Source organism: Ovis canadensis, chromosome 12, assembly GCF_042477335.2.
Source record: "Ovis canadensis isolate MfBH-ARS-UI-01 breed Bighorn chromosome 12, ARS-UI_OviCan_v2, whole genome shotgun sequence".
In the NCBI taxonomy this organism is placed as follows: Eukaryota; Metazoa; Chordata; class Mammalia; order Artiodactyla; family Bovidae; genus Ovis; species Ovis canadensis.
In genome coordinates this window covers 57,086,090-57,109,099 of record NC_091256.1, presented here as the reverse complement: position 1 = coordinate 57,109,099, position 23,010 = coordinate 57,086,090, and the positions used below count along the sequence as shown (strand labels likewise).

Genomic DNA, 23,010 nt, shown 5'->3' with positions numbered 1-23,010 from the left:
TGCGTCCCAACTTCAGGAAGCCCTTGAGCATCACAGAGAATCCGCCTGGTCCCTCACTGTGCACCTTTATATAAATATCATGGTCTTCTCGCCCACTGTGTTCATACAAAAGAAAAGACTCAATAGACACAATTTAGTAATAATGAAAGCTTACTCATTGCATAAGTTTTCTTAAACTGTCTTTATTCTAATTAAAATGTTTTCCATCTGATAGGGAAATGAATACCAAGAGCTGGAAATTAAGCAAGAAATTAAAATAACATTAATGGCTTAATTACAGTTTGTCTTGAGGTTTTTCCTGCTCAGTAAGTGGTGTTTTGCTTAGAAAGTCACTCCTTTACACATAAGTCTTTATGACGAATGGACTGGAATGTATCCCAGCAAAGGAAGAAGTATTTTATGATGGAATTTGTAAATTATAACACAGTTATGTAAGAGAACCACAGGACTAGCTTTTTAAAAGCATCATTAGTGTAATTACTTAATTTGGTACACACACAGTTCTAGATTCTTTAAAAGTAAAGGTCAGTGTGTCTAGGAGACCATGAAGATGAGCTCTTGGACTTTTGTTCATTTTTAAAATTTATACCCGGTCACCTATCATGATCTTCCTGTAATTCTTGCCTCAGAAAATCTAAAATGTAACATTTAAATTTGTAATTTATTCCTTCAGAAATGTACGCTTTAACCAGCGAAGCCAGTGGAACCTTAACCAGGGCAGATGTTTGGCCTGGTGTGGGCAAGCACTTGCCCCTCCCTTGTACAGGGACAAGGAACCCACATGCAGGCCGGCTCTCCGGATGGTTCTGTGCACTGTCATCTGGATTTGCCTTTACCAGTGAAGTATCCATTAATCAGACACTCCTATCTCTGGATATAGATGGTGGTGGTTTAGTTCTTCAGTTGTGTCTGACTCTCTGTGATCCCATGGAGTATATAGCCTGCCAGGTTCCTCTGTCCATGGAATTCTCCAGGCAAGATACTGGAGTGGGTTGCCATTTCCTCCCCCAGGTGATCTTCCTGACCCAGTGATCGAGCCCACGTCTCCTGCATTGATAAGTAGGTTCTTTACTGCTGAGATACCTGGGAAGCCCTGTAGCTGTAGGTTCAGGTAGAGAAATACCAGACCCCACAGCCCTTCATGATCAAGTGCAATGTGCTTCCACCAACCACATCTCACCCCCGTCCTCACCTTCCCCACACACGTCCTTTCACACACTCAGTCTCTCTCTCTACCCTTCCTCCCCACTTCGGCTTTATCTGACAGGCACTCCTGTAGGCCAGCCCAGTGGTCACTCTCCACACCCTTTCTGCACAGCCTGTCGATTCACTCATGGGCATTGCCTTCCACATCCCTCTGAGGGTCCTTGCCACGTCTCACTGTAATTTCTCTTGGTATTGGTGTCTTTAATTCACTAAACCCTGAGCTGTCTGGTTGGAGCAGGTGCTGGGCCCCACCTGTTTCTCCTTCCATAGCACCCAGCCCAGTAACTGCATATGGCTGTGAGTGGGTGAGTGGGCAAGTGACACTGGGGTCATGTACCTTCAAGTCAAAGAGGTAAATTTAATAACTTGAGGGAAGAGAATAAATACTGTCTTTGTTCATACAGGGGCTTTCCAGGTGGTGCTAGTGGTAAAGAACTCGCCTGCCAGTGCAGGAGAGCTGAGACGCCCCTGGGTTGGGAAGATCCCCTGGAGGAGGAAATGGCAACCCACTCTTGTATTCTTGCCTGGAAAATCTCATATTCATACAGATCTCAAAATTTAGGTAGCAGAAAGCAAATCTGCAATCTGGGTAACAGAAAGCAAATGTTCAAAGAGCAACAGAAAACAAGTTTGAAGCTGCTGTCGGATTCTCTGGAGACAGTCGCATTTTATGTTAAAAAATATCTGTATATGTAAAGTTTACTTTTGGCTGTCATAAAATCATTTGTTGTTCTGGTGTCGTAATTAACTAGTTATGTAATTGAACAGCACCTAGGAAAATAGATCATAAATTTCATGAGAACTTCCCCTGGAAGAAGCTCTTTTCTTTTTGTGATGTGTCCTTTTCAGGACTGCCTTCAAATCTTGCAAAATTGACTGATTTCTCAGCCTTGGACACATGCCTGAATATGATGACTGGTCTTTACTTTGCCTTGATTCACTGGAATTCAGTAGTCACACTTGTAGTCAGTCAGTCAGTCTGAGGTTTGGTTGGAAAACAGTCCCAAATTTGAAAAACAAATGAGGTAGCGTCTCCTCCTTCCCCTGGGGCTCAGACGGTAAAGAATCCACCTACAACACGGGAGACCTGGGTTGGGAAGATCCCCTGGAGAAGGGACTGTCTACCCACTCCAGTGTTCTCTTCTGGAGAATTCCATGGAAGAGGAGCCTGAGCGATTAACTTTTTCGCTTCTCTCCCCAACACTGTGTGTTCCCAACTTGCCTGTTGAGATTCATGAGTACAGTATTCAGTGTTTGACCCCAGATCACTGACTTTATGGCTCTTCCCCCCAAAGGTATTTGAGCAAGGGGAGGTAAAGAAGAGGAAGATTTCCGGAGAACAGATTTTCAAGGCTTGCTTTCTGCATCCATGTGCATTTGGGTAGTTTTGAGGACACTGCAGGAACCACCTATGTAGCTTATCATTAGGATCTTTCATGATTTGAAACTGCTAGTTTTTTGCCTCATTCAGTATCCTTTGAAATTAAAAAAGTTTTTCTAACTTGTGAAACTGGCCAAGGAAGTGCCAATTGGAAGTGCTGGGAATTCAGTTTATGAAGTTCACCTTTTTAGTCCTGTGCTTTCGGCTAATAGTCGCTAGCAGGGGGGCCTCTTGAAGCATTGTGTTGTGCTGTATCAATATGTACTTAGACACGTTCATCTGAATTAGAGAGCTGATTGTGCATAATGACTCCCCCGGGATGCTCTGTTGGGAAAACACAAAACAAACTGAAGTAGTTTACTGAATATGCCGAGTCAGTAAAAATTCTCCTGAAATTAGTGTAAATTGAATCTGAACCTTGATCATCTCTGAAACTTCAAATTTTTAGTTTGACCCTTTAAAAAAATTTTGTGGCCTCTTAAAGATACAACCTACCACCCAGTTAAAGTTACACTGTCATGATATGGAAAGAACTAGTTTTGAATTACCACAGGGAAATAAGTCAGGCGTGTGGGAATATCTGTGTATATAGTGGTGTGTGTTACTTATATGTATGTACATGTATGTATATATGTAAGTGTTTAGTATAGACTTCAGTTTGCTTTTACCCAGCTCTCCTCTCTGCCTCAGGAAATGGGGCACATTTTCTTCAGTTGAAAACAGAAATAGAAGCGACGGTCTTGACCCACTTTACACTTATTTATTTCAGGCTCTCACCACACACTTGTTCATGGGCGCGGCGAGAAGAGGGAGCCACAGAGCCAGAGCTGGGAGGGCTGCCCCTGGAGTGAGAGCTGGCAGAGCTCATAGGGAGAGCGTGGTCATCCTGCCAGCACCATGTCTGGCTTCAAGACAATTCTGTTAGTGAATTAGTTGTACTCAAAACCCGACATTAATTTGATTCTAATGTTACTAAAAATGAAATAGATTAAAGTGACCCAGTCTTGCTTCATTCAGAGTTACGAAAGAGATCTCCGGCCTGACCTGGCTCTGTCCACGTGTCATCTGGTCCAGAGGCCTGTGTGACCACCTGTACACCCACATCCCACTGTCGGTCCCGTTAGGGAGCTGCCTTTTATGGGGAAGAGCGATGATCCGTTTGTTGGCCCCTGTCTGACTCCCGGGAGAATGGAAGCTCCATGAGAGCAGGGCAAGGCCTCTGACATGTGCACCCAGTGTCCCCAGAGCCCAGGACAAAACCTGCAGTGTAGGGTCTAAGTACATGCTGCCCAGCGGGGGAGTGGGCATCTCATCCTTCCTGAATGTTTTCCTTTAATATACCTCTTTTACATGACTTCTCAGAATGACAAAGCAGTGAAGTTTGGGGGGAGGAATAGAAAAACTTTGTTGTAATTGAAATGACTGTCGGACTGGTAGAGGGTACATATCAGGCCTCAGAGTTAAGATTATAATAAAGCTTTCTACGTGTCACAATGTCCGTGCCTCCTGATGAAGATGTAGAAGACATAGATGTAGGAAATAGTAAGTCATGTCTCTGGGATATTTTACCATCAACACATCTGATGAGAGGCTGGAAAGAAGCATCAAAAAACAAAAGTAGGGAGGTTGAAAATAGGAATGAAAATTTTTTCTTGATATTTAATAACTTAATAAAACTTGCCATCAAATAAACAAGATAAACCAAAATATTTTGTAAATCAAATGGACATTAACAGAGATGTAAAGGGAACTGGGAGGCATTTGTTTAGGTGATAGTAACAGGGCACTTTTGTTCCAGATTACCATCATGAGTGTGACAGGTGCTCCATCTTTATTCTTTGCGTGTTGGCATAGGCCAGAATACTGATACTGTTCCTAAAGATGTTGTTCTTTGAGGAGGTTGTATGCTTTTTCTCTTTTTCTTTCTTTCCTTTTTTTTTTTTTTTTAATACAAAGAACAAAAACAAAACCAAGGAGACAGTACCCTGTGATGTGGGCCTTTATCTCAAGGTGAGTTTATTTGTGTCTCCAAGTTGTGACGAATTATTTAAAGAGCTGAAACTTCTTTTCAGGGGTAGTGTACTTTATTGGTCCAGTTTTGTTTATTTCAGCCTAAACTCCAGTTATTTATTGGACACTGAAGAAGTCAACTAAAAGCAGGGAAAGCAGGCCCAATTGAACTTGAATTTTGTGTCACGTGGAGAAGTAGCCAGCATTTCTAATAGAACTAAATAAGTTTCAGTTTCTCTTAAATTAAGTGTGAAAAGCCAAGGCTAGATTTTTTTTTTTAATGTACCACAAAGCAAAAAAACCCCCAAAAATCTGTTTCAGGGCATAAATGCATTTTTCACTAAACTTTTTGCTGAACCCTTTTGATTATGTAATGTTACCGTCCCATGGAAGCATAAGAAGTATGAATTCTGGGGTGAAGAAATAATTACAGAAGGGAGTTAATGAGGCAGAACTCACAGATCTGCATTTGCAGTCTTATGGACAAATAAATCATTGATGGTAGACACAGATGTAAAGAAAAATTCCTGATTGCCTTCAAGAAATGCAAGGTTGAACTTTTTACTAAGATAGAATTTTACAGCCTCTCAGAGGGACGTTATGAGTATTAAATAAGTGTAATGTGCTCAGAATAGCAACCTAGGGCATAATGAGCGCCGGTAAATGTTCGCTATTTATTCTTACAGGGGTTTTAGTACAAAAGATTAAATCATGTTTTAATCATGCATAATAAACTGTACTATAATTTTATTATGGTAAATGTCCATTTGTAATTCAGTGAAGAGTGGCTTCTTAGAGTAACGAAGTAGCTGAAAGTGTTTTTCTTTGTGCTGCTTTGTATACACGTGTTGGAGCTGCTGGGTGTGTTATCCAGATGACAGCCCCAGTGACAAAAGATGCAGAAGCAAATGTGTATCTCTTAGCGGTATTTTGAAATCCTTTATTTTCATAAATCTGAAGCATCAATTAGCTTTCTGTTTTTTAGCCTACTCTGCACATCATCTGTGCACTTCTGAGTTTTATGGAATTAAATTGAAATTTATGGCCACCAAGTACTTAAAGCCTCTGTCAGATTTATCCTTTCATTGATTTGAAGTCTAGCTTTCATTCAACCTTCCTGCCGTTCAGTGTGTGACCTGAGGATTTCCAAAGCAATGACATGAGTTAGTGCCCTCTGGTGGCACGCAGAATGCCAGGCAGAGAGGGCTGACCCATCAGCCTTCAGATGGCTTTTCTCAAGAAGAGCCACCTTATCACTGTTTTTCTCTGAGCCTTTCTTTTTGGTGTGTTTCGAAAAGTTGCATGGTGGTTGGTTTATGCCCACCTGTCACTCTGTACTTTTTACGTGCTGGTCAGTTTCCTACTCCATGTAGCTGTGGCCCTGAGTTCACCAGAAACAGTCTTCCAGGGGGCCGCCTTTAGAAGCTTATTAGCTTGTGGGATGATTTCTGGGGGAAAGCATTGTCAAGTGAACTTACTGTAAGAAAGTATACCAGGATTAAGATTTTCCACGGGGCACCAGGACGTCTGTTTTTAGACACATCTCTTAACTTGCTTGTTCAAAGAAGGGCCCAGATCTCCTAGAGTGATGGTCTCTGGGTGACTCACTGTACAGCTGACAACACGGTGGACATGAGTTTGAGCAAACTCTGGGAGATGATGAGGGCTGGGGAATCCTGGTGCACTGCAGTCCATAGTGTCGAAGATTGGACAAGACTGAGCAACTGAGCAGCATCTAGGGTTTTGGTATCAGGTGGATGTCTGTGTCCCATCTCCATCTTCCCAAGAGGGCAGCCCCACTTTTCCCACTTAGTCCCTTGGCCAGAGTGGGTTATGCTTTGGGCTTTGGGATCAGGCAGGCCAGGAACTGGGTCCCACCTCCACTTCTGAAAAGCTGTGGGATCTCCTGGGGAAATCTTTTTTTTACGAGTTTCTTTCGCTGCGAGGTGGGGCTGCTGCTGTTGATTCTGAGCTGTGTCAAGATGATGTTGTGAGGTTGAAATGAGTTGAAATCTGAAAAAGCCTTGAACTGCACAGAGTGCTATTAAATATGTAAGTTTCCTTTTCTTCCTCAAAAGCAAGTTTCTCTCTCCCTTTTTAAATTTAAAAGGTCACTTTGACAACAGAACTTTTAGTATTGGAATAATTTTATATTATAGCAAAATTGCAAAAATGGTACAGAGTTGACATATACTCCTCCCCTAGTTTTTGCTGCAGGCCTCACTTCTATACTGTGGGGTTTCCTGGTGACTTTTCACGTATAATCCCTGGGAACTTTGATCAGATTTGGCTTTACATGCCAACTTAGTGCTTTCCTAAAGCCAAAATGGTTGCCTTTAATAGCTCAAGTTTCACTGTAGATGGGGCACTTGCTTCCAAACCCACCTTTCTGTTTTTACCTTGGTCCATGTCTGTGGCCATTTGACATTAGAATGACCTTCTTTGATTTTCCAGGATCTTAACACCTAAATAGTTTTCTCTGTTTATGCAGTTAATGAGCTATGCAGCCAAAGGAAAGGCAGAATAGGCAGTTTGTGTCATTATTTCAGCTGGGCATTTTTGCCAGTCTCAGAGCTGCTGCTCATGCCATCACAGTTTAAGTCAAAGTAGGAGCATATGCCGGAGAAGGCAGTGGCACCCCACTCCAGTACTCTTGCCTGGAAAATCCCATGGTCGGAGCAGCCTGGTGGGCTGCAGTCCATGGGGTCGCTAGAGTTGGGCACGACTGAGCGACTTCACTTTGACTTTTCACTTTCATGCTCTGGAGAAGGAAGTGGCAACCCACTCCAGTGTTCTTGCCTGGAGAATCCCAGGGACTGGGGAGCCTGGTGGGCTGCCGTCTCTGGTGTCGCACAGAGTCGGACACGAGTGAATCGACGTAGCAGCAGCAACAGAAGCATACGCATTTTCTTTCTTTGAGGTGTTTTTTTTAAAATTGGAATATAATTGCTTTACAATGTTGTGTTAGTTTCTGCTGTACAATGAAGTGAATCAGCTGTATGTATCAACTACTGACCTCCCACTGCTGATCCCTAAATGTTTCTAATATTCAGAAATAGAGAAAGAGACTTTCAGGGTTTCCCAGTTAAAAGTTCACCGACTAGTTTTAACATATCAATAATCTATAAGTAGCATTATGATATAAATAAAAAATAGTAGCAACTCAAATTTTATGTGCCTTTACAGTTTTAAGAAAATGATTCCACAGGCACATTATTTGGTTTCTTAGCAATCCTGAGAGAGGCAGGGAGAGCTTTGTCAGCCCCTGATTGAGGTCACATAGCAGGAGTTGGAGTCCAAGTTTAGTAGAGAGGCCCTGCAGACATAGCCTGGGCCCTCCACCCGTGTCTGCCCAGCACTCCTGCAGGGACGAGGCTGTGGTAATGCTTCTTTCCTCCCATTTGAGTTGGCTAACTTCCTAAGTCAGAGAAAAACAAATATCATATATTACTGCATATATGTGAGATCTAGAAAAATGGTATAGATGATCTTATTTGCAAAGCAGAAATAGAGACACAGACTCCGAAAACAAAGGCATGGACACCAAGGGAGGAAAGTGGGGGCAGTGGGATGAGTGGGAGATTGGGATTGATGTATATACACCACTATGTATGAAATAGGTAACTAGTGAGGACCTTCTGTATAGCTCAGAGAACTCTACTCAGTGCTCTGTGGTGACCTGAATGGGAAGGACGTCCAAAATAGAGGGGATACATGTATACGTATAGCTGACTTACTTTGTTGTACAGCAGAAACTAACACAACATTGTAAAGCAATTATCCTCCAATAAAAATTAATTGAAAAAAATAATTTGGCCAACTTCACCCCAGTGATCACTTTTATACTTTTAATATGGACAACAACTTTTCAATACATAATTGACAGCTTATGTATTTTGTTTCAGCCTAGACCCTTCCTGAGTGTTATGAAACGTTAGGCTCAATTTAACAGAATCTCCCCATTTCTGCCCCCGGGGGTCCCTGGTGTGTGCGGCGCTGAGCCTCCGCAGGCCCCAGTGAATCTGCATTTTCTGCCGAGGGTCGTCCTGTGTGTGCTGCAGAGACACCGCGACTCTGCATCTTTTCTGCAGGAGCCGCTGAGATGTTAGAACGAGAAGATGCTGTAGTTGGGAAAAGTGATGAATGGGCCAGGTTCTTGAAAAGCTAGCAGAATGTCTTATTTAAACATTTATTAGGTCTGAACAGAAAACAAAAATGAGTCTCAAATCTTTTGCAGATAAGTTGGGGTAGATGCTTTACATTCGAATACCTGTTTCTGTGGCATGAAAGTTTAATTTTGTGTCACATTCATTTGTTTGGTTTGAGTTTTGGCTACATTTCCGTTTTCTGCAGCTCACTTAACTCTTGCAGAGCCATGAGTTCAGAGGAACCCATTGGTGGCTGTAGTGACAGCTTTTCTCAGGCTGTTAAGTTCTCACCAACCACTTGGCTGAGTTTGGTGGGTGTTCGTTTTTAAAATCAATGACATAGGGAATTTCCTGCTGGTACAGTGGCTAAGACTCTGCATTCCCAGTTCAGGGGCCCAGATTCCGTTCCTGGTCAGGGAACTAGATCTCACATGCCACACTGAGAGTTCGCATACTGCATGACACAGCTAAGACCTGGCACAGCCAAAAAAATAAAATCAATATCATAGATGAACCCATAACCCCAAAGTCAAGTATAAGAATTAAGATATATTATATTTTTTAATAAAAAAAATTTAAGATACACTTTAAAGTTCTAACGGTCTCATTAAAGAACTTTTTTTTTTTTTTTTTTAAATGCTGACAAAGCATCTGAGTATTTCCCTGGTTCTAGCCTGGCAGCTCTGAATTGGAGCAGCATCTAGGGTACGTCCTTGGTGGTTTTTCTGATGGCCTCTAGCACTGGGTGGGCAAGCTGCTGCTTTACAGCAATATCAGATGTCACTTAATAAAAAAGTCTTTGTTGTCGTTGTTTTGGTTGCCCTCTTCAGGTTTGGTGTCTTTTAGGAGGTTATAAAACAAATGGGACTGTCTGGCTGGACTGAGGTTGGGTCACCGTTTATCTGGGATAGTGCCTATTGATACGAGTGCAGAATGGAAAATGAGCATTTTTGCTTCCCATGAACATTTGTGGGGGAGATGCACGTTATAACAGGGTTCTGTTCCATCGGAGGGCCTCCCATGGGACTGATGCTGGGGAGGTCAGACAAGATGGGGTCCTTGGCTTCCTGTGGCTGGTGAAGTTGTGTGTGAATCACTCAAGAAGTGCATTACCACTTCTCTTTTTTTTGAGTTCTGTGATCTGGGTCACCAGTTTGAGAGAGAGGTGTTCTGTGTTCACATGTAGCTTACTGACACTGATTGGAAAAGCGATTAAGATTTTGGTTATGCTAATAAGAATAATGTCCAAAAACATCAGGCTGACTCCCCACAAATGGTGTCGTTACCCAAATATTAATTCAGATTATACATGTCTTTTAGCCATGGATGGGTACTTCTTTGACTTTTCCCTTTTTCCTTTCTGCTTTCTTTACCTACCAGATAGATTCACATGAAAAATTAAACTAGGCCCCAGTATTTACATGTTGAAAAATGAGATCTATGTTCAGAGGTACCTTGTGGCAAGTACAGTTTAGTGAGTGGAGGAGAGGAGGGACCAGTGATTTCTTTGCAGGTTGAATGTGACAACCCACCCATCTGTGTTGGACTGAAATATGCCTTTGGAGTGGAATTTGCATTTTAAGTTCAGTTTTGAGAACCGACCATTCCCTGCGAAAGTGAAGTTGCTAGCAAGTTTGTTTTAAAGATGCTACCACCCTCTATTTCTGTGAACCCAACAAAAATAGCATGCAATAAAATTTAATTATGGTAGACTGAATATTTCATGTGGAATTAAGGGGCAAGACTTGCCTTTAAAAAGCATTAGGTTTGGAAAGAAAAGGCTTTGTAAGTTCTTTGGAAGATACTATAATTAAAGGTTTGCTCAGATGTATTTTTCCCTTTTTGAAGAGTTTAAAGAAGCCCAGCCCTCCCTTCCAAAATTGGTTACCTCTCAGACCACAGCCGTGCTCGGCAGGAAATACTGTGAGACTGTTGCTGTGCTGATTTGACGGCTTCTTTCTGTTAAATGTAAAACAGGTTTTTAATCTTCTGATTTAGATGTTTAATAGAAAGCAAACCTGTGACTTGCTTTGGTTTCCGCTGAACCTGTATTTAAGTCCACATAAACAGTTTGAAAACATCGCTGGACTAGCTATTTTAAACATTTTAGGATGTAAGAATGCAAAATGGGGTTCCCCTTTAAAAATAGACATGGCTGCTTGCATTTACATAATTACCGCTAACCAGCACAGCATTTTAAATGGTGACAAACTTAAGGGAGAAAAAGTATCTGTTTTTTATAAAGCCTGGTTAGGGGACTTCCCTGGCAGTCCAGTGGTTAGAACTGTGCTTCCAGTACAGAGAGCCCAGGTTTGATCACTGGTTGGGGAACTAAGATTCCACATGCCATGCAGCTCAGGTAAAAAATTAAAGATAAAATAACAATATGTGAACCAAGTGGGGAGGAAAAAAAAAAAAAGCCTGGTTAAAGGAAGCTGAAAACTCTCTGAGAGCCGCTCCTTGTGTGGAGGGCCTGGGCAGAGCCAGGAAATAGTTCAGTCGAGGGGGCAATGTTGTGGGTGGAAGAGGGTGAGTAGCTCAGGTACCTTCTCTGGACTCTGTTGACTCTCCTTTAGGCTGGAACTTGCTTACCTTTCATCTTGGAGCGGATTGTGAGTATTAGTTCCTGAGGCTGCCTTTCAGTTTTGGAGTAAGTGCAGTGACCTCTGTAAACCCTCAAAAGGTGGCTGGTGCGGGTTGAAGTTCACTGTTGGTGGAAAGAGCCTGGAGATACTTGTGACAGTGAAGATGAGGGCCAACACCCAAGTTTAGCAGTGCTTCAAGTCAGAAGCTCAGAAGTGACCTTGATTCGGCCCTTTCCCCCAACCCTAGGTGTGGACTGTGTCTGGAAGTCCTTCAGTTCCCTTTCCAGGACCTCTTCCATGTTCCACATCTCCATGGTACCTCCTGAGTCCGCTGCCCTCATTTTCTTTGCCTGGATGTCCGCCACCTGGATGTTCCTAGGTGGCCTCCTTATCTTCCTGGGCGGGGCCAGGGTCAGTTATTCAGAATATAATTAAGAGGAGGTCACTAGCTTGCTTGAACCATGAGCTGACTTTCCATCCATTTGGCATGAGGTTGGCCTGCGAGGTCTGGTCTGCCAGGCTTACACTTCCCGACATTGGCCCTCCTGGGGCCGCTGATGCTTCCTGCACCCAGAACACACCAAGTATGCTTCTCCCTCCTTGGCTGTTTCTTCTGTGGGGATGCCCTTCCCTCCTCCCCCTGCCATGCCGGCTTCTTGATGTCACTCAAATGTCATCTCCCAGAGAGGCCCTCCTGGACAACCCAGTCTAGCACAGCCCCCCTCATTCTGTCGTCCTGCAGGGTTTGTGTGTGCGTGTGTATTTTTAATAGCATTTGTTAATGTCTGAAATGTTTTCTCCTCCCCTCCCTACCCCACTAGAATGCAGGCTCTTAGGACAGGGCCCTTGTCTGCTCAGCTGGAAGTGCCCATAAGTTCACAGATCATCACTGATAAAGTTGGATGCAGGCAAGGAACCCGGAAATCGCCAGTGTTACTAGGGGATTCTGACCTGGTATAACTGGGCACCTGGAAGGATAGTCCTAAAGTCCTTGTCCCCAGATGGCTTGAAGTACCATTGAAAAGATACTGCTGTAAATCTTGTCTTTAGACATTGGAAGCTGACATCTTGGGCTTCACAGGGTGGCTATACCTAAACATCACCTTGTGTCCTGAGAAGGATGTGAGTGAACATGGTCCCCTCCCCACCCCCCACAAAAAGTTAACGATGCCAGTGTTCTTGGCTCACGGTGAGAGCCCATCAGGGGTGCTTGGCCTCCTCACTGGCCGTGGGACAGGACAGCACTGCCTCCCTGACTCACTCATGCAAGGCTTGAGAGACAGGCTCATTTTTTGTGATTTCTCCTATAGCATCTTCCTCGTGAGCGTGAGGGGGAAGCTTTCAGTGTTCATTCTGGGATGAGGGGACAAATCTGCTAAGATACTGTATTTGCAGAAATCTGAACTTCGGTGGGTACTTTCCTTTTGGTTCCTGGGGTTTCCTCCTGTTGACATCTCAGATATTTAGGAGGAAAATGTGGAAAGTCTGCTGATACCAAGAAAGTTGGTGATGGTTCCCGGAAGTAGTTCATTGAACCTTTCACGTTCAGCTTCCTTAGGGAGAAAAGACTCACATTTCCAACTCACCGCATCTCAAGCATATGATGCCACTTCCCGCTGTCAGTTGAAGCATTTACTTTGGTTTCCAATGTGCTAGTTGGGGACTGGGTTGTAGAACCCGGGAGGCCCGTCTGCTAATTAGGCAGAAGCATCCCTTTGCAGCTTCCCGTGAGCGTTGCTATCTTTATCAGCACATTGTTACGGTGGTTGGGTTGTATGAGTAAAAACAGTAACTTGTCAGTTAGTATATGGCAACATGGGCCTTTTAGAATGAAAACCTAAAGAAAAAAAAAAAAAGAATGAAAACCTATGGATAAAGCCCCAGAGCAGGAGGGGTTGAGTTGTTTTTGTGCATCGGCTCATCAGAATTGATTGAAGACAGCCTCTCCCGTCTCTATGTGACGGAGCCTAATACCACCCAAGTCCAGGTCCTGCGTTGCCTGGTCTCCCTTGCTCAGATGGAGAACAGGTTCAAGCAGGATGCAGGCAGGCAGAGCTGAGGAACGGCCCACCTATGCAGGATTGAGGGATACGAGATGAAGCTGGGTAGATTGGGCTGGAAGGTGGGTTTTGACCAGTTTATGGAGGGTCTCCTTTGTAAGAAGTGGGTGGCACAGCAGGCAGTGTTCCCATGATGAGTTGCTGGTGGGCTGTCGTGTGTTTGGGGTCTGCTAGTAGCAGAGAGAAACATTGCGAGTGCCTGTCCATCATTGGTTTCCTAGTTACTGAACACTCAGTAAGGCTGTTGCTACTGGAGCCACTCTTCTCTGATAACAAACTTTAGAAACCATCCACTGCATCCCCCTGAACTATCTCACTCTCCCAATTCGACCCTTTGGTTGATTGCTTTTGAAATTAACTTGCTGGTTTAGTCAACTGAATATGCTAAACATGTTGCCATACATACTTGCCCATTAGTGGTCAGTAATCTCATTAAGTATATGAAGGGCCGTGACTTTCCCTTGTGGATTATTAAGAAATAAGTGTTTACGGTATACTTGACAATGTGCTTGACACACATTTAGTGTCTATGGACCTTGTTATTTAATTGCTTGAAAATGAAATGGGGCCCCTTAATCCAGCTTGAAAAATTGAGGTTGGCCCCCTAGACAGACACACTGGTTGCATTTCACTGGCCTTGGATATTAGCAAGGGAAAGCAACTCATTTATTTACGATTGTTCATTTTTTCCTTTCTTACCCTTAAAAGATCCTAAATGATTTCCAGCTCACAAGCTGCATGGTTGTCCTTTTCTAGTAAGTCTTGTCTTAGATATTTGCAGAAATTCCTGGCTGTCCCGTCAGTACATAACTTTCCTCCTCATTGTAGTGCTGTGTTTGGTGGTATCAGAAAAACCCCATAGATTCAAAGTCATTGCCTTAGGGAAGTTGAGATTCCAGTGGTTAAGCTAATAAAATGTAGTTTTGTATTCCTTGTCTTGGCTCTGGGATTGGCTTATTAAACACTTCCTTAAGTTGGTTGAGAAAGTTAAGTATTTGTTAAATTTTAGTGTGTCCTGATTTAGAGAAATAGGTGGTGCTAGTGGTAAAGAATCTGCCCGCCAATACAGGAGACAAAAGAGACACAGTTTTGATCCCTGGGTCAGGAAGATTCCCTGGAGTAGGGAATGGCAACCCATTCCAATATTCTTGCCTGGAGAATTCCATGGACAGAGGAGCCTGGCAGGCTGCAGTCCATGGAATCACAAAGAGTTGGACATGCGCGTGCGCGCACACACACACACACACACACACACAATTATTATATATAATATATAACAAGATTCATCTGTTGCCCATTCCTCTGGTTGGAGTGATGGAAGGAGAAGATACAAATTCTTTCCGGCAGATAAGTTAAAGCTCATAGATGGTGAGAGAACAGGCTGGTCCTTGGGAACAGTTATCCTGGATGGAATTGGCTTGTCAGTTGGCCCCTCGGGTGGTACAGGTTTCCAGCGGGCGTTCAGGAAAAACACTGGAATGAGATTTTCCTGAGTCTCATCTCAGAATCTCTTTTGTTTCAGTTGTCCAAGCTTAATGGCCCAGCTAGCCTGATCCCTAGAAGGACATTGTTGTTGTTCAGTCATTAAGTTGTGTCCCACTCTTTGAGACCCCATGGACTGCAGCATGCCAGGCTTCCCTGTCCTTTGCCAACTCCTGGAGTTTGCTCAAACTCATGTCCATTGAGTCGGTGATGCCATCCAACCATCTCATCCTCTGTCGCCCCCTTCTCCTCCTGCCCTCAGTCTTTCCCAGCATTAGGGTCTTTTCCAGTGAGTCGGCTCTTTGCATCAGGTGGCCAAAGTATTGGAGCTTCAGCTTCAGCATCAGTCCTTCTGGAGGATATTCAGGGTTGATTTCCTGCAGGATTGACTGGTTTGATCTCCTTGCTGTCCAAGGGACTCTCAAGAGTCTTCTCCAGCACCACAGTTCAAAAGCATCAATTCTTTCGTGCTCTGCCTTCTTATGGTCCAGCTCTCACATCCATATGTGACTACTGGAAAAATCATAGCTTTGACTAGATGGACATTATTAACCTTTTATCACGTAGCAGACCGCCTGGTTGAGAACAGGTATGGTTGCCGTGGAGCCTCTGGTTTGTTTTGTTCGAAGTATTATTTTTCAATGAAGTAGTTCATCTAGACCAAGCACCAAAATGCTCCTGGCTTCCATTCTCATTCTGTGTCCAAGTGCCACAGAGTGCTCCCATGAGGATCCATAGGGAAAATCAGGTAGGTTTCTAGAGTCCATGAGGTCATCTGTGCCTGGGGTGCTTCTCCAGGGTAGGGGAGGGTTTGCCATCCTTGACAGCTTGGCCGCCATCATGGAAGTGTGGCCAGCCGCTTATCCACCTTTGATGCACCGTGGATGATGGATCATAATCACGGCCGTGTGGCGGCTGAGAGGCAGGCTCCAGCCAGCGTGTGCTGGCTCATAGCATTTTCCTGATGGATGGAGCCTATTCTGGGAAGCAGCTTATTGTCTCACGTGAACAGGCTTTCTAAAATAAATGACTGCTTTCTTAATATTTTGAATCATTTTCTTCAGCGCATGTTTTGTAGCCGTGGTTTGAAAGCTTGCCAAATATATGCCTTTGCACAACTCCCTGTAGGGCTGGATATACAACCAGACCAAACAGTGTGATTTAAGGTTGAACATAATTGGGAACTCGGCAATCACTTGCCTTGCATTTGATAGAATGGCAGCGGAGGGCTCTAGAGTTATTCCTGCGTTAAAAATTATATGCATAACACAGAAGCACACACACATACATAGTCTCACCACCTCATAATAAAGACATCATGCCTGAGACGATTGGGCAAAAACAGTAGCTTGATAAATAATTACTTGACTTTTGTGATGGAGACAATAATTAACTTCAGATAGATCCTAGTGTTGACACCACAGATATATCTGAGGACTTTAGTCAAATTATATAAGGGGATGCAGGACGGAAAAAAATCAGATGGTGGCAGAAATACATTTAAAATACAATCCTTTGTCAAGTTTTCATCAGTTGATCTGTTTCCTTGTTTCTGTGGACTTGAGCAGTTGAGCCATAAACTTGGTGAACTTGATGCTGCCTCCTTGTTCAAGGTTTTACATTTCCTTTTTTAAAATTTTTGGTCACACCAAGCAGCAGCATGTGAGATCTTGGTTCCTCGACCAGAGATTGAATCCATGCAACCTGCAGTGAAAGCGTGGAGTCTTAACCACTGGTCCACCAGGGAAGTCCCAGTTTTAACATTTCAAACTCTACTATGTGTTTATTATCATTGGATTACTGGTTACTTGTCATCGAGACCTTATTACGTGCCTTATGTGCTGGTGGAAAAAAGGCCATTAACAGCCCCACTCCCCAGAGCTCTTTGAAAAATCACATGTGAAATCCAACATTTAATAGAGGGTGATAGAGGGTGGAGGTGCACTGAGACTGGGCTGCGGGTGTTCCCCAGGCTTGTTGCTGGCATTGATACCACACTGGGGAATGAGGTGATGTCTGGAAGGAATGCCTAAACTCCCCAGTGATGGCATCCCCCTGCCACATAGCCACATAGCCTCCCCACCTCACTTGTAAGAGGACGTTAATCTAGCAAGAGAAGGAAATAAAGCTCAGAGGTAAAAATTTGCCATCACAAAGTAAGTGAAATTTCTCCAAGGTTTTTTTTTTTTGTTTAAATGAAATTGTGAACACTTTCCAATCATTGAAAAGCACCTATCCTTTGTAGTTTCAAAGTAATCTAACTCCAGAATGTAACCTGTATTTGCAAACAACATGACTATGAAAAATCCTGGGGAATATATGTATTTGTGCCACAAGAAAGAATGAGTGGATTCAACAAGGCTGCAGCCTACAAAGTCCATTATATTTTTATATATTAGGGGGAAAAGGAAGAAATTTAATCAGTACCATTGACAGTTTCAAAAACATCAAACACGTTAGAATAAAACTAAGCAAATGAGTGTAAGACTTCTCCACTGAAAACTACAAAACATTGCTGAGAGAAATGAGAGATTAACGTAAATGATGGGCTCTACTGTGGATTGAGAGATTTGGTTTTGTTAAGATTCGTTTTTTTCCTTAAATTGATTTATGAATTCTGGGCCATCCCAGTCAAAATTCAGACAAGCTGATTATAAAGTTTATATGGAAATACAAAGGAGCTAGAAAAACCAAGTTTGAAAAGAACAAAGCTAGAAGATTGTATTGCCTGATTTTCAAGACTTCCTATAAAGCACCTGTAATCAAGTCAGTGTAGTATTGTAGAGGGATAGACACACAGATCAATGGGACAGAATAGACGGTCCAGAAATAGACCCACACATACATGGTCAATTGATTTTCGACAAAGGTGCAAAGGCAATTCAATGGAGACAGGATGGTGTTTTCAACAAATTATAATGGAACAATGAGACATTGTATGCAAAAAACATGAACCTCAACCCTTATCTTGGACCATATATAAAAATGAACTCAAAAATGGATTATAGGCCTAAATTTAGATTCTAAAACTTGAAAGCTTCCAGAAGAAAAAAAAAATTTTTGTGACTTTGGAACAAGCAAAGATTTCTTAGCACAATCTGCAAGAGAAAGAAAATGGATTTCAGACTTCATCAAAATTTTAAGATTCTGTTCTTCCAAAGATACTGTTAAGACAAGTGGAAAGACAAGCCACAGACTGGGAGGAAATTTTTGCAAAGCGTATGTCTAATAAAGGACTTATATCCAGGACGTGTGAAGAACTCACACGTTAAAACTCAATAAAATGAAAACAACCCAGTTTAAAAATGGGCAAGAGATTTGAATAGACGCCTTAAAATGTTTAAGAAAATCTTAAATCTGTACTTATAATATGACCCAATGGTCCCACTGCTAGGTATTTACCTAAGAGAACGAGAAGTTATGTCAACAGTGGCTTTATTCGTGATTTCTAGTAGCTGAAAACCCAAATGTCATTCATTCAAGTGGTGAATGAATCACCATCTTCCTTGGAATACTGTCAGCAATAAAAAGAAACTGATACAACATGGCCAGATCTCACAAGCATTCTTTGTAATGAGAAGAAGCCAGACTCAACAGGAAATCTTTTATTTCCACATAGTTCTACCTGATATTCTGGAAAAGGTAGAACTATTCGGAAATAAAACAGATCAGTGGTTGCTGGGGATTGGAGATGGAGGGGTGCTGGCTGAGAAGAGCACATGGGAACTTTTGGGGATGACAGGAATCTGTATATTTTGATTACGGTTGTGATTATACAACTCTGTCAGAATGTATACACCTATGCACTTTGTGTAGGCACTTCACAAGATCCTCAAATGGGCAATAGAGTAGACGCATGGAAAGGTGCTTGACATCTCACTCACCAGGGAATACAGATTAAAATCACCATGAGATACCACCTATTAGAATGGCTCAGATGAGAAAGACCACCAACATCAAATATCGGTGAGACTGTGGACTGTTACAAGCATTCAGTGGTACAGCAACCTCTTTGGAGACTTGAAACGGAACATCTGCACCGTGATCCAGCAATTCCACTACTTAGAAGAAAATACACATTCATGAAAGGCCTTGCAGAAGAATGTTTATATAAAGCCCCAGACCTGCAAACAGCTCACATATCCATCATCTGAAAATGGGGTAAATAAATTACTATTTATTTACCACTGAGCAACGATATACCACTGAGCTATAAGAAGAATGAACTGCTGATACAACCATATGGATGGATCTAGAAAACAAAAGAAGGACAAACCAGTCTGTGGTGGTGAAGTGGGCAGGGAGGGGAAGTGACTGGGAAGAGCCGGGAAGCTTCCTGGGTAGTGGAGAAGAAAGAACTAAATGCAGATTGGGGCTGTGATCGTATGAGCACAAGTAGTTGTTAAAATTTGCGGAACAGGTTAAGATCTGTACATGTTATTGTATGTTAATTATACGTTAGTGAAAGTATTTTACGAGCTCACTCAACATTTTATTGAGTCCTGATTTTTTTTTTTAGCAGTTCTGTTTGGTTATCATGATGTGCCTTTCGCATAACTCACGTGTTTCTATTTGGTACATGTTGTTGATGTTATCCAGTATTCTACTGGAGTTACGAGGGAAGGCTCAACTTCTGATTGATTTCACATGGCTGAAAGCTTCAGACTATCAAGGGGAGAGGTAAGTAACCTGTGGTTTCGATCCTGGGTCCTACAGGATCTGCCTTCATTTACCCATTTACCATTTATAGAGCCTCAGTGTTGCAAAGAACAAAAAACATGAAGATTTCCCATGTGCCTTAATCATCCGGGAACCCCTTATAGAAGCAAATGTGGTTGGAATTTCAGCCTTATGGGTTGAGCTGGATGTGGGGGATGGGAATTGGAAAAGAAACTCTTGCCCAGCTCCTCTTAAACATCAGGATCCTTGCTTTTGTCTTTCCTTTCGTTCTCCATGAGGCATGTCGTCCGTGGGTGTGGCTTCAGCCATCACCACTCTGGGCAATTCCCGAGCTTCCTGCAGCTCACACTTCTCTTCCGAGCAGAAGCTAGTAAGATATCTCGGTACCTACTCTGAATTGCTCTGTCCCCACTACTCACAAATGTGCTGTCATTCTCACTCTCTGTAAGGTTTCTCTCAAACCTGTCCTGCTGCGGTTCTGTCTGTCCACTTCCCTTCCCATCTCCTTGACCGTAGAAGTCGGGCTCTGCCTCCCCACCCACTCCCTGGAAACTTCTCATTTTAGGATTCACTGAGAACGCTTCGTGACCGAATCCCATGGCCAATTTCCAGCCCTCATCTTTCCTGGCTTCTCTGTAGCAACTGTTGATGTTAATTATCCTTGTCTGTCTCAAAGGAAAACCTCCTCTTCCTTTGTCTGGGGCACCATTCTCTCTGCAGCTCACTGTGCAGACCCTGCCTTTCTCCTGCCTCCCCTTGGAGATTCCAGGGCCTCTGTGTGTGGCCTTGGCCCTCTTTTCTCTTGTGAGAGGACTCTGGCTTGAAACAAACTTTTTTTTCCAATGGCTTCAGTTTCCATGTGTACGCTCATGACGCCACATCTGTATCTTCAGGCCCTGCCTCTCCCGAGTTTCAAGTCTGTATTTCGTGTTGAGTACTGAACTCTTCACCCTCACCATCCAAACCAAGCTCCTCACCCCCAGCTGTGGCGTCCTCTGGTTCTACTTCTGGATGAGACCAGTAGTCCAGGCCTGCTGCTCCTCGGTGTCTTGGGTGCCCCCTGGAGTCAGTGGATGAAACCTGGAGCTTCTGCCGGTCTTTCCATGTCCCTTCCCCATTTCCGTCTTCTCCATCCCTCCCACCATTGCCCCAGAGTGGGCCCCCATGACCCCTTGACCTGTTCCTGGGTCTCCCTGCTTTGCACCCACTTTCTCTACAACCCACTTCTGCCTTCAGTCACCCCCAGTCTGCAGGGTAAAGCCCCAGTTCCTTAGAATGACCTTGAAGCACTTGGTCTGAGTATTGCCCGCCCTATCTGCACCTGGGTGATGGGAGAACCTGTAAGTTTCAGTTCCAGTTCCCTCCCGTGTTGTCCTTGTCCCCTGGTGGAATGGATTGTTCCAAGCTTCAGGTTTGTATGGGGCTTGATGGGTTTTTTATTAGTAATCTGTGTGTGTGTCTGTCTGCACATGTTGGGGATGGCACCTGAATTTCTCACTCGTGTGTTCTGGGCCCAGACACAGGGTCTCATACACAGGCGCTCATGCAGGATTACGGAACCGCATCATTGCCTGGTGGGAGCACCTGCCTCCCCCTTCAGGAAGGGCTCTGTGCTTCCACAGTCCCTGCTCCTCCAGGCACCCCAAGGGATGCAGATGGGCCTAGTGTTGCAAGTCCCACCCGAGTGTCTGCGCTCTGGCCGCGGGAGCCCCTCACCTGCTCTGGGGCGTGAGCCCCTGGACTCATCCACCGTCTCTTCGGACGACCAGGAAGGACGACTCTGGGATCTGGATGCCTTCCAGCGTCGATGCTAAGAAGAGGGATTCCCTATTTATGTCATGTCCAAGTGGTCCTGGCAATCCAACTCTCCCAGGCTTCTCCAGAGGAGGGGTGGGAAGGAGACTGGGGAGAAACCCACGCCCTGCCTGGAGTCTTCCTGCAGGAGATGTGAAGTCTGGTCTCCTTACAGAGGAATTGTCTTCCACGCCAAGAACAGTCATGCCTGCTCCTTCCTCGCTCCTGGCAGGGCTGTGGATGGGCTGTGGTCCCTCTTCTGGCCTTAAATGAAGTGGAACTTGGAGCCAGAGAAGGGATTCTATTGTAGCTAGCTTCTGCTCCACTGACAAGGCAAGGAAGGACGGTTAGGGATGTGGCCTCGGTGGAGCGGGCATTTTTCACTGATGCCTTTAATAATTACCATTTAAGCAACAGAAAGCAGAGTGAGATTGTCTCAAAGGCACGCCAGAGCCACAGGAGTTTGGAAGTTGGCTCAGAAATCTGCTTCCCTTCCCCACTTAGTGGCCATTACTTCGATGTATTTTTTATTTCATTTTCCCTCCCCCTGGTTTTTGAGCACGGCAGTCTTCTCCCTAAAGGCAGTGGGGGAGGAAAGTGCTCTGTGAAATATTCTCACACAGTTATTATTTGCCTGGGGCCAGCGCAGGTTTCTTCAGTAAATCAAAATATGCATGTTAGCGAAGTTGAGAACCTCCCTGGCTGAGCCGCTGCAGGTGACAGAGGCGGAGCGGAGGCCCACAAGGAGGTGGGGGCTGGCACTGTCTGTCCACTGGCAGGGCCCCTGGGCCGGGGGGGGGGGAGAGGAAATAGAGATGTCAATTTTAGGCATCAGTACTTAAATATGTTTGATTTGTTTGCTCTATTGCTTTGCAGTTTGTTTGCTTTTTACAAATTCGGCGTGTGGTTTCCAGTGTGTCCTTGAGTTGATGAAACAGTAAGAGTTATGGGCCATCCTGGCCTGAGCAGCAGCAGCAGCAACTATTTGCTGAATCGCCAGACATCTGGGCTCTGGGATGGATGAGGGAACAGTCCCTGACCTCTGGGGATGCTTGCTGGGAGGAGTCAAGACAAGCCAACGTCCGGCCTCAGCTGCTGCCTCCCCTATCCGCCAGGTTCCAGAGAGGGGTCCAGAGGTTTTGAAGGGTGAGAGAGAGTTACTGCAGCTTGATTCAGGAATTCTCCCTGGGCACAGCATGCTTGCAGGGTGAGCATTAGACGAAGGCCAGGGAAGGAATCCCGGATGTTGTCCAAACTGGCGCTTCATGACCTTCACTAGCCAGGGTGTCTCCCGGGACTCAGGCAACTCTTGACAGGTAGCGAGCTTGCATGGTTCCCTGGGTTAATGGTCCCTTCCCAGTGAGACTCTGGAGAGGGAGCAGCGGGACCTGGGCCACCCCGACGAGGGGAACGGGCAGCCGTCCCGGTGACCAGAGCCCTGAGTGCTCAGAGGAGAGCCAGCCAGCCTGCCCTCTGCTCTTGCCCCCAGCCAGGAGCTGGTGTGGTCCTTCCACACTGGCAGTGTGATCCAGAACCCTCCTGTGACCTCCAGGCCTCGGGTGGTCTGTCTCCCAGGCCCTCCATCCTCAAGGCCCGTGTACTTGTGTTCCTTCTGCTTGGAACCCCAGGCGGTTCTCACTTCTTCCCTCAGACACCCCTTTCAC

At 44.4% G+C, this 23,010-nt stretch overlaps 1 protein-coding gene across 5 annotated transcripts in view; it reads left to right on the top strand.

Annotated features, from left to right (window-relative positions):
* LOC138416524 (calmodulin-binding transcription activator 1-like) overlaps nucleotides 1–22,211 on the top strand; it is a 117,865-nt gene extending 95,654 nt beyond the window's left edge. Inside the window, exons 5-6 of one of the 5 annotated variants that reach the window (XR_011247711.1) lie at nucleotides 19,472–19,552; nucleotides 21,070–22,211. The gene's annotated coding sequence lies outside the window, so the exon portion shown is untranslated. Of the gene's footprint in view, nucleotides 1–3,356; nucleotides 4,082–4,543; nucleotides 4,598–19,391; nucleotides 19,553–21,069 lie in introns of those variants that run through there. The other 4 variants (XR_011247714.1, XR_011247712.1, XR_011247716.1 and 1 more) reach the window with 4 other exon arrangements.
* The last annotated feature ends 799 nt before the right edge of the window (nucleotides 22,212–23,010 follow it).